This window comes from Canis lupus, chromosome X (assembly GCF_011100685.1).
Source record: "Canis lupus familiaris isolate Mischka breed German Shepherd chromosome X, alternate assembly UU_Cfam_GSD_1.0, whole genome shotgun sequence".
NCBI lineage: Eukaryota > Metazoa > Chordata > Mammalia > Carnivora > Canidae > Canis > Canis lupus.
In genome coordinates this window covers 33,644,723-33,657,938 of record NC_049260.1, presented here as the reverse complement: position 1 = coordinate 33,657,938, position 13,216 = coordinate 33,644,723, and the positions used below count along the sequence as shown (strand labels likewise).

The window sequence follows — 13,216 nt, the reverse complement described above, 5'->3', positions numbered from 1 at the left end:
GTTATGTTTCTCTTAAACTCAAACCTATATATTATTGGTGATTAATTTTATATAGATTAGATGAATACTACCAACATTTACTTCTTTAATGAACTTGATACATTTATCACTTAAAGTGGAGGTTTGACCTAATTCATTTGTTGGCTAAATGCACATTTGTTGTGCACAAATTATTTCTTCTTTGATAATAAATTCAGTCTCTTTAAATTTCTTTCTCTTCCTCCTCCTCCTCCTTCTTGACCTGCAAATCATAAAGAGGGCAGAGGCAATAGACATAAATTATCAGAAGATTATGATCATTTTGAAAAATAGTATGAGTTAGAAAAGATCTGTGTGAATGATGACCTAAAACAAAACCAGAATGTTCTTTCTCAGGTAAGAGTGTTTTACATTAAGACATACGTTTATTCATCTCCACACATGGGCAGACTATGGTTAAAAAAAATCCCACGATTTAATGCAATCAATTTACACAAGTTAAAATTGTCACAAAAATCCTATCTTACAGCTTCAGAGCTCTTGATAGGAACCTACCATGATGTTAAGGTTCAGATTTAAGGAACACATGTAGCTCCCATGGTTTGCCTGAACGCGTGAATGTGTCACATGGTCAAATATCAAATGGAGACTTGATTGAAATGGTTGCCCTTGACATGTCATGTAGTCAAATTTTATGTAATACTGGGTTTTAAAAGTGAAACCAACTGGTGATTAGGATATGTTGGCAGGAGTGCTGATCCTGAACCTAGCTTAGCACTTAGAATGGGCAAACATGCTGAATTAATAAGTTAATGTTTGGATGAGGCATGGATCATTTTTTGAAGAATTGAGGTTGTCCTGTTGCCTTTCCCAATTCCGGGTCCCCGTTTATAAAGAGAGGATAAAATTGATTTTGGAAGTGCTTTAGGAAGTCTTCAGTCACATTTGGTACAGATTTTGTGGGATATGTCTGGACAGGGCACCTTCTCCATTCCATTTACATTTGGGACCCAAAAAGCAGTGACAAGTGCTTCGAGGAACTTGGGAAATCAAAGAGTTGAGAGCTTCTTGGTGGGTCTGGGCACTCAGGTCTTACAACATTTTTGACATCCACTAGTTAACACGAGAAATGTCACTGGTGAACAGTAGTTCACCAATCTTGTGTCCTCTGTGAGAAGGTAATACCACTCCTTTGTAAGGATGTGGAAATTTGCATCCATGACATCATCTTCAGAAGTTAGGGATGTAACTTGAACCTGCCTAATTTGCCCTTACTGAAGTGCTGAGGTTCTGTGATCCATGAAATGATCCAAATTCTCCCTGAGCACATTCACCTTCTCATCCTTCCCAGCTTTGTGGGTGTAATGAATCCCATGTGTGTACTAGACACTGCATAAACAAATTCTTCATGTTTGTTCTAAAACCATGGCCCATACATTTTAGGGTACACTGGACATTCTAGAGTTATTTTCAATAAGCTCATGTGCATGTTGGCCATACCTTCTTGGTGTCTTACATTGTTGATCCTATCCCCTCTATCTTAGGGGAGGATCGTTGTACAGAGGAATTAAGTTATCTCAATACCTTCACACCTAAGCCCAAATAAAATACTTCCATGTTTTTAAAATTCTGAAAATTCTTTCAGAATGAAAGCTTTTCAGTGGTAGAGTCTGGAAACTCCCAACTCTCTTCAACAGATTGGTTCTATGACAAAGAAAAAGATTTGGTATGCAAACACTCCTAGCCAGAGCACATACAGACTTTCATAATTCACTCAGATATACCAGTCTAACCCTCAATATGTGATAAAAATTGATTATCCATTTAAAGTTGTTTCATGGTCCATGCATGTGTTTCCACTGGTGTTTTAAGTGGCTTTACACAGAGTGAAATAGCATTACTTAAACAGTAAAGTATAAACATAATATGGCTCGTTTATTAAGGTCCCAATGCTGCAGCTGGAAGGCATCCCAGGCAGTCCTGATGCATAGAAACTGTCAGTGTCCTTGGCTTCATAAGCTGCTGAGACAATTGAGACACCTCGATGTGGACTATGATGATCCTCTCTCTTTCCTCTTTAGCAATAGATGAGACACTGTGCTTTTATCTTTCCTCCTGATCTAACCATCTCTTGTCAGTTGTTCATTGTTCACATGAGTTGTTTGGTAATAAGTGTTGCAGCTGAAATTTTAGAGTGGATTGGAATCCATTTCAATGTAAAAGGTTGGAGTTGTCATCTTTGTTGATGGTTGTCAAAGGAGTGTAGTCAACAAGGTCATGGAACAAAGGGTAAAAAAAAAAACCCTACTGAGTTTTGCATAAAATCCTAGTGAGTCTTCCCAAACCTGGTCTCTTTTGAGCCCTGACTGTGTCCAAAACACCAGGGATGCTTGTTGCAGCAGACAGTGTTAGTGCCCACCTGTATCTCCTGGACATACCCCATCTTTGTGCAAGCCAACCAGATGGCCTCCAGCTGACCACATCTGCTGATCTTTGCCTTTGGGCTTTCTCTGGTTGCCAGAGCTCCCTTGGTTTATCTGTAAATCAGGCTGACGGTGCCGGGGAGTTAACAATGCAAGTTGATATATGCCCCAGCTTATCTGTACCTTGGATGAAATATTTCTAAGATCTCATCTTTACTGTCCCCACAGTCTTCTAGTGGAATTAAGCCATGGTTTCTCACTGTGGTGACCTGCTCAATAACATGCCTTATTGGACGTTTCCCCTTCCTTACACCCCTGTCATTACTTTCTGGAATTATCTCCCAATTAAACTTGCTCTCACGTTTTTGTCTCAAGGTCTGATTCTGAAAGAGTCCAGCATTAAATGATTTTTTAAAAACTATATGTTCCCTGGCTCAACCTCAGATTAACTGAATCAGTACCTCAGGGGGATAAGGCCCAGGAAACACAGATTTTTCACACATGCAAGTGATCCTCATGTGTGACTGGTTGGGAGACACTGAGAACCACTTCACCACAATCCTTCTCTCCCCACAGACTTCAACAGTAAGAGGAGGAGGCAGGGATGGCTTCTAGAACATGTTGGCGGCGAGTGAGGTGGGACTCACAGTGTTTAAGCATGGTTTCCATTGCTTTCTTGCTGGAAATCCCACAAACTCAAGGAAATTGTATTTGGAGTTTGGATTAGGGCAAACTTCCCTCATCCTTTTAGACTTTTGGGAGGTCATTCTGTTTGTTTAATTCCTCACTCGGATGCCATGGATTAAGCAGAAAGTTCTGAGTTGCCTACAGACCCAAATCACTGGGATGTACTTAAAACCAGACTGCATGTTTAGAATTTCCTCCGGTTGATCCCAAGCAAAAGGATCATCTTTTACTATGTCTTTCAAGACAAAAGCCCCTAGTTCTTAACAATGAAGAGTAAATTTAGGGACAAGACCCTCATTGTGCTTATTAATAATGCCTTTTAGTAGCTAGAAGGAAAGACTCTCCAAAGCCAACCCCACACCCTTGCCAAACCTGAAGTAATGAAACATCAGTGATTCAGAGCATAATTTTGAGAAGTCAAAACAAAATTCCTTTGAAACCTAAAGAATGAAAATACATTTTCTGGGGAACCGAGTAGAAGGAAGTGTATGTATTTAATCTGGAGAAGATACTACTAATGGGGGTAAGAATACATTGTCGTTGGACTGAGTCTTGAAGAATCAGTAGGCTTGTTTGAAGCATATGTTTTAGTTATTTTTCTATTTTTTTATTTAAGTATGTATTTAAAATAGAGTTTCATTTATTTAATTCAACCCATGTCTTATTGTTTCTATTTTTTAAAGATTTTATTTATTTATTCATGAGAAGCACAGAGAGAGGGGCAGAGACACAGACAGAGGGAGAAGCAGGCTCCCCATAGGGAGCCAGATGAGGGATTCGATTCCAGGACCCCAGGATCACGACCTGAGCCGAAGGCAGACACTCAACGGCTGAGCCACCCAGGCATCCCTGTCTTTGCATTTCTAACACCTGCCAGGTGCTATGCTGGGCACAGGGGTTCCAAAGGTGAGTCAGGTGCAGCCCTAGCTTCTCATAAACTCCCTGTCATGGAGGTTTTCTGGGAACTGATAGAGCGCTACAATCCTGTAATGAATAGAGTGTGATATAGCTACAGAGGAGAGAGTGGCTAATTGGGATAACGTATGTAAGAAAAGGTATGCGTAATTGCTTTTAAGCTGGAAAGTGATGCAGAAATGCTATTATTCTTGAGAACAGCTGTACCTGGGTAACGGTGAAGGAGGTGGTCCAGGAAGATTTCAGAGAGCAAGTGACTTCTGTCCTGGGCCTGGAAGACCAGAAGGCTTCCAACAGGCAAGGTAAGGAGCAGAGGCAGTATGGGCAGAGGGCCCCAGGTGGACGGAGCCTGGAAGCTGATATTTGGAGCCGTTTGCTCAGATTCTGCGCTGGCCAAACCTTTCCCGTTCTCCCCAAGACCACCATGGCCATCCTGCTTCCCTCTACCTGTCCTCAACATCACAGACCTTTCTGTGAACTTGTGGGCTTCTCTTTCTCAGCATCTCAACATCCCTGGAGCTTTTTCCACCTTTCCCTCGGAGATGAAATGTTCAGAAATCATAAATCCAGCCCACCTGCTGACACCTCTGAGCCAGATCCTCTGCTCCTAGACCAGCCCCTTCCTCGGTCCATGACCTCCTCCGCCCCTGGTCTTTGTGAGTTTGGAGCACTCCCTCGACCTTTCTCTGTCATCTCAAGTCTCTTCCTACTCCATTGATTTTTTTTTTTTTTTTTGCTTTTTCTTGAATTGGACACTCACGTTTCCTGTATCTTTGACAATCCCCCTCTGTACCCTTCCCTTTACCTCCCTTCTCCAATGAAACGCTAGCTCATCTCCCTTCCTTTCTTCCTCAGTCTTCTAGAAGGTTTTATCTATACGGGCTGCTTATGCTTCAACCCAGTCCCTCTATAATTTCTTAGAAGACACTTCTAATCTTTCCCTACCCCCCACCCCAGGCTGCATGCACTCGGAGCTCTACCAGGGACCTGCCAGGGGTTTTGCAGCCTCCATGCCAAGGGCCATTGCGTGCATCTCTGTGCTTTCTCCCTCAGTTTGGAGGGGGGCAGGACTCATTCCTTCATTCACTAAACATCTGTGTTGTGCCCCATCCCGCTTCTCTGCTGGGTGCTGCTCTGGGCATATACTAATGAGGCCCATCTTTCTCTTCAGGTGCTCGCCCTCAGACGCCAACGCTCATGTCTATGTGTTGGGATAACAGTGTGTGCCCAGGACTCCTGGAACGTGGAATAGGGGGTCTCGGGGTGGAAGGAGCTTTGGGGATGACTCCAAAGGCTGTTGTAGCCTAAATAAATGGAAGTATAGGCAGTCTTGCCATTAGCAGAAGTCTGGAAGGCAGGAGAGGGAACTAAGATGTGGGCAATGAGCCCCGATCTGTCTGTACTGAGTGGGAGAAAGCAGCTAGGTCATCCAGATGGTCAAGCCAGTCCACTTCACATGAAGATACAGACCAAAGAGGTTAGGAAGTCACACGCCAATGGGAGTGACAGCAGGAGGGCTCCCCGGGAGCTGAGGCCAGAGAAAAAGCAGAGAACCAGGGGCAGAGCTTTGCAGTGAAGGCATAAGCAAAGCTAAGAGATTCCCTGGAGGAGGGCTTCTCTCCTGCCCCCCCCCTCCACGTCATCCTGTGTCTGCTGCGTTTGAAGCACACATCTGTCTGACCACGCCCTTGCTCAGAAACCCTCCGTGGCTCCCATATTGCACAAGATGAAACAGAAGATACCATCTCTGTAGCACAAGGCCTTTCGGGGTCCAAGCCTTGTGTAGCTTACTTTGTCTAGCACCCCTTCCTGGCAAGGGCCACGCTGTGACCCAGCGGGGCTGGATCTTGACCACACAGCAGCACTACGTGGGGGACTTGTTAACATACAGGTGGCCAGGCCCCACCCCCGAACTTTCTAAGGGAAAAATAGGCCTCATTTGTATCTATACCCCTGGAGCAGGCACCCAGCAGAGCAGTAGTTCTGGGGTCGCACCTGAGAGCTCGCTGTTCCTAACAGTTTCCTTGGGGATGCACCTGCTGCTGGCAGGACCGCATCCAAGGACCACGGCTTTAAACCCTGCAGGCTCCCCTGACCAGGACAGGGGTCTCTGCCTTTGTGTCTTTGTGGATGATATTCCACGCCTGTAATTCCACCCTCTTTTTGTTGCCCAAGGCCGTGTTCTAGAAAACGTCCTGGACCAATTCTCCTCAGTGGCTGCGCACCATGATTCTCTTCTCCCTCCTGCTAATAGGTATTCTGCGCCTCTGAAGCGGCAGGGACTCTGCTAGATTTGATTTGCCAAGGCAATTCTGAGAGCAATACTACAGACCCTGGTCCCCGCTGGATGGGGCCAGTCTTGGTATGTTGACGTGCTGCCTGCCCCGGTCGGGACTCTGGGTGGTCCCAAGGCTTGCAGGGTGGGGGAGAGGAGAGGGGCCAGCAGCTCTAACTGGGAGGCGCTGGAGAAAGAACAATTCAGGGGCCGATGTTGGCAGTACCGTGCATGTCTTTTGTCCCCCTCTAGAACACAGATTTCTTGAATGCCAGAGTAGAACTCTCTTTGTATTCTGTGCTGCCTGCAACTGCCGCGTACACAAGAGGTGCTTCTTCTTGAATGAATGAAATGAGAAGCAGTGGCATGTCCAATTTGTTATTTGCTTCTAAGTTTATTTAAACAGAAGAGGCCATGACAGATGACATCTGTGCCATATACATTTGTCACATTTATGTCACATTTATGTTAACATGCAGCTTTTGAAAGTACATTTCATACTATCTCCATTATCTTCTCTTATCCTCCCGTTTTTATCTGATCAATTAGGAGGTAGCTTTTGACCAGCTGGCCATTAGGCAAAGAGACATCTATTTGCCTATTTGATAGAGCCTAGGAGACTTGGACAATGCAAAATAGGGCATTTCTAAACAATGATGGAAAAAAATTAAGATATTAACCTTGTATAGAACTTTGTTTTCCAAAAATAAACATTCTTTTTTTTTTTTTTAAAGGACAGCTCAGTGGATTCGGATTTTGGGGGAGACTTTTTTCCTGGCTATTTCGGGTCCCAGCACAGTAACATAGCACCATTTTGCCATCTAGTGCTGTGGGGCGGTATTACCCGTGATGGAAGCGCCCTGCAGTTTTCATGAGCCTTTAGTAAAGCTTGCAAGGACGTCTGCGGGAGTTAATAGATCTTAGGATCCCAAGGATCCCAATTTCTTAAAAGTCAGGCTTCTTTTTCATCCTTCCTTTTTCAAAGCCTCTGGTAAACCACCGAACTGAGCTAAATTCAGAACATATTGCACATGCATCTGCTGGGAGATTTCCCTCTGGGTGGAAGTGGATGGTAGAGAGGACAGCATCCTTAGAAGTCAGTCCAAGTCGCTCAGCTGCAGCAGCCAGAGAATTGAGTGTGGCTTCAGAAGCAAACCTCAGTTCACGAGGAAGCGTAGGTTAAGGTTACAGAGACGGCGTCCGGGGCGGTTACCACCAGGGTTCTCCAAATCCTGGTTCTGCCATTCACAGCTGTGGGTCATTGGGGAAGTCACTTGGCCTCTCTGTACCTCAATTCCCTCATCTGTTAAATGAGGGTGATGATACCACCCACTCGTATGGTTGTGCTTAATATGAGTTCATAAATATAAAGCACGCATGCTGTTGACTGTACGATATTTGCTTGAATCCTTGGCCTATGATTACTTCTGCAAATTAAAAAAAATTTCTTACCTTTGAGCCTCAGTCTCATTATCTGTGAGGGTAAACTTCTTGGTCATAAGTGGTGGCATCCCTAGTGTGTTTGCCACCCAGAGCAAGTAATTTTTAACCCTTTCTTCCCCCATATGACAAAATCTTTTCCAGGAATAATCACAAAAGGAAACAAAGGATTTTGATTGTCAGCAAAGAAACAGTGAAAAATTTCCTTTTCCTGAACTTCCATTCTAGTAAAAATATAAAAGTGGTATCATCCTAGCAAAGAAGAAAAAGATAATAGGTTTTATCTGTATTCATACACTTTAAAAAATATTTATTTATTTATTTATTTACTTATTTATTTATTATTTGAAAGAAAGAGGGAGAGAGCATGAGCAGGGGAATGGGGCAGAGGGAGAAGGAGAAGCAGTACCCCAGCTGAGCAGAAAGCCTGACGTGGGGCTGGATCCCAGAACCCCGGGATCATGACCTGAGCTGAAGGCAGATGCTTAACCTACCGAATGAGCTATCCAGGCGCCCCCGGATTCATATACTTTTTAAAGCTGGGGAAACCCCATAAAGAAACACACCCGCCAGAGTGAATGCCACATGGTTCAAAGAAGGATTTGAACCTAAAACAGCAGATTGAGGCATCTCAAGTTCTGCTTGTTTTTGCCGCCACTGTGTTAGCTGTGCGTGACCGACCTACCATCTGAAAGCAGGAATATGTGGTGCCACCAGAACTAGGGACACAAGCTGCACCCAAGGGAGCACAAATGATATGCAATCAATGTGAACTTACTGTTGAAGAGAATGTGTGTGGCTGAGTCCACATGTGCCAGCAGTCTACTTGGGGGCCCTCTGCACTGTCTTCCATGCAGAAAATAACCTTTATTAAAGAATAAGTATTGACATGCGCTCATTGGAAGCTCACATATATAGCATTTAAAACTCAACAGTGGGGGCTCCTGGGTGGCTCAGTGGTTAAGCGTCTGCCTTCGGCTCAGAGTATGATCCCCGGGTCCTGGGATTGAGTCTTATTACATCGGGCTCTCCACAGGGAGCCTGCTTCTCCCTCTGCCTATGTCTCTGCCTCTCTGTCTCTCTCTCATGGATAAATAAAATCTTAAAAAAAAAACTCAATAGTGACCTTGGCAATTTTAGAACTGAGCCCCATAAGATATTTGGGAGGGGGGTGGTGAGAGGAAGAGTATTATCACTGACCTTGTTTCAAATTACTTGTACATGTCTATAATAAAAGGTACCAATTTGTAGTAGGTTTTATTATTGTGTTAAATTTGCCCACCAACAGTGCAGGCCCCCATTGCCTGCACCTGGGGCCCACTGTGCCCACCACCCTGCCCTGCCACCCCACTGCCTGCAAGAATTCAACGAGAAAGGCTGCCAGGGAAATTCATTCAATAGTACAGATATGACGTATCCAATGTTCTTTCTTGAGTTATCTCCTCCATTCTCCTGCTCCTACCAACCTGAAGCCTGGCTCTCCATCCTCCACTCTGTCCAAAGAAATGATCTGGAGCTTTCAGGTGACTAGCGAATGACAAGCTAACCAACAAATCCTGTGTTCTATGTTGGTTGCTGATAACAGCTTAGACCTTCATTGGGAAACTTGAGTTTTCTCTGGCTTCCCTCTCAAGACATCTCTCAACACCAGAAGACTAGAGTTGGTCTGAGGTGTCTTGGCAGTCGGGTGTGGAGGTAGCACTGGGGGGTTTGGCCCACAAGCCTGTCATTTGCCTCTCTGCTCTCAGATCTGTTCCCAGCCCTATGTCTCCTCCGTTCTGTGTGACAAAGCACTCCATGCCCCCAGCTTCTGGGCAGGTTAGGCCAATAGGGGGCCCAGACAGAGACCAGAGGAGAGAGGTCTGGCCTCACTGCCTCCAGCAGTGCCCACAATAGCTCTGTCTCTTCCACTGAGACGTTTCCTGAGGAGTTAATGAAGCTTAAGCCCCAGGGCCTCTCACTTACACAGGCTCTTTCTCATGCCCTGTGTGTATAATTTGTTAACAGCTTTTTTTGAAAGATAATTTACAAACCATAAAAATCACCCATTGTAAGTGCATCAATGGTTTTTAGTAAATGTATTGAATTGTGCACCTATCACCACAGTCCAGTTCTAGAACGTTTCCATCGGCCCCCCAAAGTTCCCTCATGTCTTTTCAGTCAGTCTTGGCTCTCAAGCCCAGGGCTGGTAACCACAAATCTACTCTCCATCTCCATGAATTTGCCAATCCTGGACATTTCAGATCGATGGAATCATGTGGCAAGTGGTTCTTTGAGATAAGTTTCCTTCACTGAGTGCCATGTTTCTTGAGGTTTATCCACACTGTAGCGTATCAAGAGTTCTTTCCTTTCTTATTGCTAAATAGGATTCTATTGTACGGGTAGTCCTCGTTTCCTTTGTCCATTCACCAGCTGCTAGACCTGAGTGTGATTTTGTTTTTTGTTTTTTACATCTGAGTGTGATTTTGTATCTGCAGTTTTGCATTGTTTATCTTAAGAAGGGTTCCCCAGATTGTCTAAGCTTTTGGGACCCCCCAACCTAGAGCTGCCTCTGTCTCTGTGGCTATAATCTTGTGGCTGGTGGCCTCTAAGAAGGCCCCCCCCCCACGATCCATCTTCCTGGTATTCCAGCCCTTGATAGTCCTTTTTTCTTGAGTGTGGGCTGTCCCAAGTGGCTCCCTTCCAACGAATAGAATATGGCTAAAGTATTGGGATGTTACTTCCAAGATTAGGTCAGAAAAAGACCATCACTTCCATCCTGCTCTCCTTTTCTCATCTGCTCTTTTCTCTCTCTCTCAGAGCCCTTGCCCTACAGGGAGAGAGCTCCATATTGCAAATGGCCCTATGGGGAGGCCCACTTTGCAAGGAACTGGTGTCTTCACCCAACAACCAGTGAAGACTGGAGGCCACTCAACATCTGCTTGAAAGCAGAGATCCTTTCCAGTCGAGCCTTGAGATGACCATAGCCCCAACTGACACCTTGATCACAGCCTCCGTGGGAGACCCTGAACTAGAGCCTTCCAATAAGCTGCTCTCAACTTCTTGAGCTGCGGAAACTGTAAGAGAATCCATTTGTTGTTTACCGCTGCTAAGTTTGGGAGCTGACCTGTAAGTCACCTATAGACATCCGGCTGCCTTCAGCTTGTCTCTAGCTCCTGCCACACGAGCATAGCTTCTGGGGTCTGGCAACACCACCTCCTCCCACAGCCCCCTAGTCCTACGGGTAGTGGCACCTTCCTACTGTGGCTAATGTCTGTGTTGCCTGCAGGCCTTTCCTCGCCTTCCTACCCTCTGACCCATGTATCCAGCTGCTGGTGTTAACCCCCTGTGTTTTAAATACCTAGAGTGGTTTCTGTTTCCAGCATTGCAGGGTAAAGCAGTTCATCTTCTGTGACACGTAGCCTCACTTGAGCCTTCACGAGTCTGTTTAGAGAAAGAAAAAAATTAGCGTGGGACCAAGAGTCTTGTAGGTCCTAGAATCAGTCTTCAGAAATAAAATAGGCCAAGACAGAAAGCCACCCGCTGAGCTACCAGGTCGCACACCACAGTTCCGAAAGGCGATGACAGGGTGACGGAGCGGCCCTCCTCACCACTCCGGTCCACGGCAAGCATTTGGAGCAGGAGGAAAAGGTGGGTGAGCGCGAGTGGGCATTCTCCCACGGCAGCGGCCGTCCTGGGGATCCTCTCTGTGCGGTCTCCCCGGGATCACGGCAGCAGGAGGGGCCTCTAAGGTCGACCCGGGGCCACACGTGATCTGGAGCTGAGGGCCAAGCTCACCTCCTCTGGGGCTCAGGCAGTCTCACCTAGGGGGGCTCCCCACTGCTTACGTCAGGGCCTGGTTGCTCTGGGAATGGAGCGCAGCCCTTAGCATGGTGAAGGAGTTTCTAGACTGCTGGAGGGCTGGTGCACCAGCAGATACTGTGCATCCTTTCCCCAGCTGGGCGAAGAAGTGGCTCTTTCCCAGCCCGACCTGGGAAAAGAGAAAAGGAGCCTCTGGGCTTGGATCCTCATCTTTCGATCTCTTGCTTGGTTGGGAGCAGGGGCTGTTGGCTGGGGAGCTGTTTTCCTCAGAAACTCCGTCTGCCTCCAGCCCCCAGCCCTGTGATAGCCTCTTGCGCGTGGGGCCAGAGAGGGAACGGAGCCCCAGAGATCAGCCTCTGGCATCTTTTGGCCCCTTAGGAGCGTACTGTCCTGTGCAACCAGCCATCATTCTTCATTCCCCCTCTAGCCTGCGATTCCCTCTCCCCTGCTTCTGGCACCTTCTCCCTTCCTCCTGTGTTATTTCATGGACCAGCACCTCCAAAGCCACCCCCCGGGCTCTGACGGAGGAATTGGCAGGTTCCTCTGACACAGGCGGGCTCCGCAGCAGGCCGCGCTCCGAGAGGTGATGAATTGCCTCGGGGTGACCGTGCCCCCCTCAGCAGCGCGGACACCCAGCTGACGGAGGGACGGAGAGGACGCTGGCAAGAGGCAGGCCTGCTGTCAGAAACCCTCCGCGGAGTTTGCTTCCGAGCGCCCAGTCTGAGCAGAGAGAAGGGGTGGGCAAACGAGGGAAATTAGGAATGAAATGGCTAGGAGGATTAGAAGATTGATTTCACTCGCGCTGCAACTGTCAGCTGTTCGGGGAATCTGGGCCAAGGCCTCAGCCAGAGCTGGAGAGAAGTTCAAGAACAATGGCTCGTAAGAAAGACAGTTCCCCTCTACAGACCGCTGCTGCTTTCTCTTGCTGGAAGAGATTTCACCAAGCAGCTCGGAACTGACGCTCATCATTTACATCTTCATTAAATATTAATTTGATCCCCTGTAATTGTTCATTACTTTTCAATCTGGGCCGGATTCTGTGAGGCGCTGTGCCGATCTGCCGTCCTGGTGTTCGGGCTCCCAGTCTCTTGGGGATGTCATCACCAAAGGCGGTGGGCCACCGGGCTGGGATCCAGGGCAGGGTACAAGCTCCGAAGCAAGGGAGTCACTCATTGCCCACAGTGTGTTTGATGGTTATTACTCGTGTGATGATGGGGAGGAACGTACATTATGCAGCCTCTCAGGGCTCTGCTGGTGAATTACGGATCACTTTGTCCTTTAGCCTGTTAGCACATCCATAAATTACAGCCCAGCCTGGGCAGGACTCCCGTGGAAAACTAGCATTGAAAAAAAAATCTTTGCTAGTGCCTTTAATTTGGGGACTGCAAATCAATTAGGTTACCAGTCACCATAAACACTCAGTGGGTTCAGAAACAGGAACGGGAACCACGTCCATTTTGTGGATGAAGACGATTTGAGGACAAGTAGTGAGTGGATGTTGAAATGGGCTTGGGGCGGGGAGGCGGTGGGGGGGGCGCTCCCCCCACTGGGAACTCGTTGTCGGACATTTTATCAGGTAGGTTAAAGGAAAACTGGGTTTCACATCTACTGAGATGGTTGAAAAGGAGAGAGCTCCGTCAGTATATGGGCTGTGATGCTTGGGCTGCATGGAGTGAGATACCCAATGAGCATTGCT

At 46.7% G+C, this 13,216-nt stretch overlaps 1 long non-coding RNA gene across 1 annotated transcript; it reads left to right on the top strand.

Moving 5' to 3' along the window:
- Positions 1–3,819: 3,819 nt before the first annotated feature.
- On the top strand, positions 3,820–12,480 carry LOC111094901. The gene is made up of 4 exons (XR_005385941.1): positions 3,820–3,995; positions 4,206–4,306; positions 6,259–6,366; positions 10,519–12,480. It is a non-coding gene; the product is annotated as an uncharacterized LOC111094901 (long non-coding RNA).
- Positions 12,481–13,216: the final 736 nt, after the last annotated feature.